We start from the raw sequence: 6,000 nt of genomic DNA on the forward strand, positions 1-6,000 counted from the left end.
ATTTTTCTATTATGAACCTTTAAACACCATTCAACTATTTCATTCATGTAGCTTTAGGAGGAAGGCTGGGTTGCACACTTCCTCCATTCAAGTACTGGTTTCACAATAATTTCAGCAGAACAGAGTTCATGGAAACTGTACACAGGAAATCCCCTACTCCTATCAGGGCTGGGCAAATGCTCCAATACTCCCTGGATCATCACAGATCTCCAAAATACCACAGCTCATTACACTCCAAGTCAATATCTTTTTATTTCTCAGCCTCAGGTGAGTGACCATGCTGCTGGCTCCTTAGTTATCTAGTTAAAGGCTCTGCCTGCAACCCACAACACCAGTCCAAGTTGGAAACAATACAGGATCAGCCTCAGAACAGATAGCAAGAAAACACATCACAAGTATGATTTAATGAACTATCCTGAACTGATACATTACACTTTGGCACCTTAACAGATAACACTGAATAATATTAAATGCACACATACTTAATCTTTCAGGAACAGAAAGATTCAAGAAATCAATAGTTCATAATCTCTGAGGTTTTGGTACAAGAGCAATGATCCTGATTTCAGCAGAAATTTAATAAGGGACACATACAAATTAAAAATAAAGACCGGCAGCCAGGTAGACTGAAGAGCATATGAATTACAGATGACAGCTTCTCCATTCATGAAATGCAATTTACAATAGTTTATAGAAATCACTGGGCCATCACATTGTCTTGAAGACATTTTATTTTTACTTGTGTATAGATGCACATGTACATATATATTATATAATGTTTACATACAGATAAACTTTATTTCTATCTATGGACACATCTATATGCACACAAATTCAATTTTACATATATGAAGCTGAAGAGTTAAAAACTTTACTGTGAGCATGGCAAAAATGAATCTTAATCGTGTTGAAGAATCCTAAAGCTTGTGGAAAATGAAACAGCTTAATTCTATATAAATTGCCATTAAAATGCTTTAATTTAGTTTTATAAATAAAATGAAATAAGTACAGCAGTGAGTAAGAGACCGTGAAACTTCATGAAGGAAAAATAAGGTTGCTGGTCCTGCAGGGCGTCTAATATCTCTAGCAAGGCTGGCACTGTAGTGAAAGTTAAGCATCTTTTTGGCTATCTTAACACAGATAAAATAAAGATTAAAAATCATTTGAGAAAAAAAATATGCTTATTTTTGATCATTTCTTCCAACTACAGTGTTTTCTTCTACAGAATCTTAAATTATTAAATAGAAAAAACTCTTATTACATACTTGATAGAAACCTATCTTATTTATGATTTTCTTGGGAGAAAAAAATCAGAACATATGCTTGGTTCTTATTTAATCCTACACATGTGTGTATGTTATGAAATGTATGTACAGGGAATGTATTGGAGGATTTAATTCAAGGAACTGACATTAAATTTTATTTTCTGTTAATAAGTATGATTTGAATAATATTTATGTATATAAGATACACACAAATAAAACTGATCTTGATAGACTATAGCATAAATTACACAATATTTTTCCTAAGAAGTATAACATTTCTTCTAAGGTTTCTCTAGGATTTTTTTAAATGAAAAAATTAACCTTAGAGTGCATTTATTTTCCCCTTGCCTACAATGTCATGAAGACAGTTCATTTCAAGAGCAAGTCCTGAACAGTTGCCAAGAGAAGGAACACAGTACGTATTTTTTTGTAAACAAAAACTCCACAATATAACCAGTTATATGTAGCCACAAGATGGACGTTTATGTTCTGAATTATTTTAGTATAACTAGACTGCTCTGAAAAAATATTACAGGAATTCTAAGTTTCTTGTAATGAGAAATTAGATAGGGCAAGGGAAGGTTTGGAGGAAAGCTGGAGGGAGAACTCAGCAGTTGCTGAGGTGAATCACCAATGCCATAATTTCCGTGTTGTTCAGTTCATGTCAGCAGATAAATTCCATACATTTTAAAAAGATTTAGTTAACATCTAAAGAGAAAAACATTTCATTTGCTCAACCTTAGTTCCAGTAAGCTGAGCAAAACAAAATGTATTTATACAAAAGGTGGGGCAAAGAGGAGAAAGCTTTGGATCATTTTTAGCACACTGCACAAAAGCACACCACATGTGTGATTTATCACATCTCTGGAGGGACATGGGTGTGACTGAGGCCAAATCTAAATACAAAGTACATTCTAACAAAGTCTTCCTGTAAAAATATGTTCCTATGTTTTTGGTTCAAGAAAGCAAATCAAAAATACAGACAATGTGGAAGAATATTTTATAATAAACCTGTGAATAACAATGGGAACAAGTGAGATATTGGCAATCAAGTGTTTTATAAAACTAACAAGTAAACCACAAAGATAAAGAAACACAAACAAAACAAAATAGTCTTTGGGTCCACTGTTGCTCCTAAAAAACCTTTCCTGACAACTCAGACAGCCCCCTCAGATTTGAGTTGTTTGCTTTCCTCCTAACCTCAGAGAGATGAAATGGTTGTTTAATGCCATGCAGCTAGCTCACTGCCAAGCTGAGTTACATGAACTCTCATGTGCGTGTCCTTTGTACTCAAATTTTTTATTTCACTGGGGAAGGACATTCTCAAAAATTGTCAAATTTCAGTGACATTTGTTAAAAGAATACCTTTAATGTGTAAGGCTGAAAAGCCGAGAAATTGAATTTACTCTTGTGGCTACCTAGTTTTCACTAGGACAGGCAAATGATTTTTTTCAAACACTTGTTAAAAACAAAATCTGGAAAGTGGAAAGTATGATTTGGTAGTATTAACAAACCAAAGTGTTTTGGCTTTTAAATTTAATACTTGTCAAGTTAGAGAGTTTGTGTGTGTGTGCATATATATCTATATGTGTACATGCATATATAGACAAATACTTGTGTAAATGCTCTCTCAGATGAAGATTTCTTCAGGGAATGTTGATTGAAGGCATGTATCTACAGCATGGCACTAGAACTACAAAGATGAGCAAAGGGTGGGGGGGGGGACCAGACATACAATTAAATATATTATTACAAATTTCTGAGCGCTATGAATAAAACTACATAATGCTTTAGATAGGGTAATTGGGGCACTAATTTAACTCATGGTGGTGATGGGCTGTCAGGAAAATCATCTCTGAAAGAAGTCTAGAATCAAAGCCCTCAGACATCAAGTAGAATTAACCGACTGGGTGCGGGAGGAGGGAGTAGGGTGATTACAGAGGGAACCACACAGACAAAACTCCCGAGGCTGGAGGGACTTTGGCTCACAGGAGGAAATAAGCGGTCAACAGGGTTACAGAGAACAAAAGAGGGCGATGTCATTGGAGAAGAGGAAAGGTATATTAGGAGCCAATTCATGCACCTTCAGAAAGGTTTCTCCACCTGCACTTTAAGTTCTAAAAGGCCAGAAGTTGGCCTTGGACAATGTACTAAATTGATAAGCATAAACATGCTTATAAATTTATAAATAGAAAATTTATTAAAATGTATAGCACTATTTCCTTCCTTTCAGTTAGAACACTCTTACAGATCTGAAGGCTGCTTAATATAACCAAGCTATTTTACATCCCATTTTCCTATCCTCTGCAGAAATCTATTCATTTCCCTTTTCATTTATTTTTATTTCCTCATTTTTTTATAGTGTTTATTGCCCAAAGCCTCACAATTGTGTTAAACTCTAGGGTGGTATCAAGAAAAAGTTCTGTTGATAGGCAAATTACAGGGAGATAAAAGAGGCTCCAAATCACCTAATACTTAGCACTAAACAAACATACCCCATATCTCAAATTGCTAATATGGGTGGGAAAATGACTGCCTGTTCATAGAACTAGGAAGTGGCCATGTCAAGATGCCAGAAATAACTGTGTATAAATAAAATGACATGGAAAACCAGATGAGCTTGAAGAACAGGGGCTTTGTAAAAATTTTCTTGTTTTTACTAGAAAGTAATTTTTATTGAGTGCTTTCTGTATTGCAAGTCACTGTTCTAATCACATTGCATATTAACTTGAGTGATTGTTCATTTCAGAAATGAAGCAAGGAAAACACCTACATGAAACAAGCAGCTCAAAGTCTACAGACATTAAGTAGCAGAGATAGGATTCAAAGGTAGGCAGCCTGACTCCTGAGTTAAGGGTCTTAGTCACTATACATCTATATCTATATAGAGGCCGTATAGATACGGCCTCTATCTTTTGCATTCTTTGCGGATTCTGGAGTGCCTAGCATACTTTTCAGCGCCAGATATGCTTCCAATTAATACTCACTGTTAAAGGACAGCTAGATGACTCTATTAATCGTCCTTTCTTAGACTCCTAGCCCAGCGGCAGGTATTCCTGAGCCTGTTTTTGTCGTGATGCGGGACCGCCCTCTGTGATGTCAAGCGGTGCGGCTCAACCCAAGCAAGTGTTCTGTGAGACAGACTTAGGCAGGAGCCGCTGCACCGTCGCCTTGGCGCAGAGCCTGTCCGGGGAACCGCTGAGCCGGCTGGAGCTCCAGGGCCCGCTGCGCGTCTGGGCTCGCTTCCCAAAGCCGCTCGGAAGCCCCCTCGCGGCGCACGCGGAACCAGCGGGCACTCTTGGTCTGGAACCCGAGCCGTGCAAGCCCCAGCCCTGCGCCTGCCCCGAAAGTCCATTGAAAGTCAGAGACTGAAGGTGCTCTGCAGGGTGGGGCTGAGGCGAGCTTTCCTTACTCTCCCCCTGGCCGCCTTCGCTAGGATTCCTTGTGGCTCTTCAGAGTGGGGGCTGGGGTGGAAGGGTAGGGGCGGAGTGGGGGGCTGTATTGTTAAATATTCAATATATGGGTTTTGGACGTTCTGGAGAGAAAATGCACCAGAGAGGAAATACAGGAATAGACACCACAATAGAAACAATTATTTTCAAAGGGCAAAGTGTCCAAAACTCATGAAAACTAACAGTGCATCACCTAAATGAAGAGAGGAAAAGGAATTTGGAGTACAAATCGAGAGGTCAAGATCGTATTTCTTACTGGATGAGTTTACTCTTCCGTTCTTGTTCTCTCTTTCCTTTAAACGATGTTTTGTTTTGCTTTTTGTTTTTAACTTGTTTTAAGTCAGACCGATCAGAAGCCTTTAGAATGTCTCGTTTTCCACTCCCACCACAGGCACACAGGGTGGAATAAATACTTGTTGAAAAGAACTGAAGGGTCTTTTTTTTCTCTTTGAAAACTTTTGTTTACAAAAGTATCTCATGGTCTTTTAGACAATAAAGCTAGAGGGAACAAGCAAGAGAGAAACATTTCCTTTTACACACCCCAATTTTCTCTCCATTAAATTGTTAACTAGACTGAAAATTTACTAAAACATGGGGAGGGGGAATAAAATGAAGGAGATTGGAAAAGAGAATGAAGTGAGAAATTGAGAAAATTTGGGAGGAACACCAAGCCACGTGGGTTGGAATCCTTTCTCTTTAATTTAACAGATTTGTGACACTGGGAAAATTACTTGACATCTCTGTGCCTCTCTAAATTTTTAAAATGAAGACAGTGTTAGTATTTACCTTATGGGAATTTTATGAGAATTGTGATAGTTTGGAATTGTAGAAAAAAAGAACAGAAAAACATGTTCTTAAAATTAATCCATTTCTGTGGGTGTGAACTCAATGTACATAGGAAATTTTTTGATGAGGGTCCTTCAGAGAAGATGTGAAATACTTCAGTCAAAATGGGTCTTAATCCTATTACTGGAGGCCATTATAAGAACATGAAATCCAGACAAAAGAAAGAAAGCCACAAGAAGCAAGACATCAAAACAGAACCTGGAAGAGACCAGGAGAGACAGCTAAGTAACAAGCTAAGGACCAAGAGTGAACAGCAGTCAGCCCCAGAATACCACAGATTTGGTCATTTTTCTGGCCACAGAACCATAAACGAAAACAAATTCCCATTGCCTAACCTGACTGATTTCATGGAATTTACATAAAGTGACCTTAGGAAACGAAAACAAGGTGTAAGTAAATTAAAATTACAGCATTATCTTGGAAATCTCTATGTCTCT

At 37.6% G+C, this 6,000-nt stretch overlaps 2 long non-coding RNA genes across 9 annotated transcripts in view; one reads left to right on the plus strand and one right to left on the minus strand.

Annotated features, from left to right (window-relative positions):
- LOC143679216 (uncharacterized) overlaps positions 1–4,350 on the minus strand; it is an 89,815-nt gene extending 85,465 nt beyond the window's left edge. For all 8 annotated transcript variants that reach the window (XR_013173594.1, XR_013173595.1, XR_013173592.1 and 5 more), the window contains exon 1: positions 4,253–4,350. This is a non-coding gene — a long non-coding RNA (uncharacterized LOC143679216). The remainder of the gene's footprint in view (positions 1–4,252) is intronic.
- On the plus strand, positions 1,631–4,355 carry LOC143679217 (uncharacterized). Its single transcript, XR_013173598.1, has 3 exons — positions 1,631–1,680; positions 4,015–4,094; positions 4,297–4,355. It is a non-coding gene; the product is annotated as an uncharacterized LOC143679217 (long non-coding RNA).
- Positions 4,356–6,000: the final 1,645 nt, after the last annotated feature.

The sequence above is a fragment of the Tamandua tetradactyla genome, chromosome 4, assembly GCF_023851605.1.
Source record: "Tamandua tetradactyla isolate mTamTet1 chromosome 4, mTamTet1.pri, whole genome shotgun sequence".
Classification (NCBI taxonomy): Eukaryota; Metazoa; Chordata; class Mammalia; order Pilosa; family Myrmecophagidae; genus Tamandua; species Tamandua tetradactyla.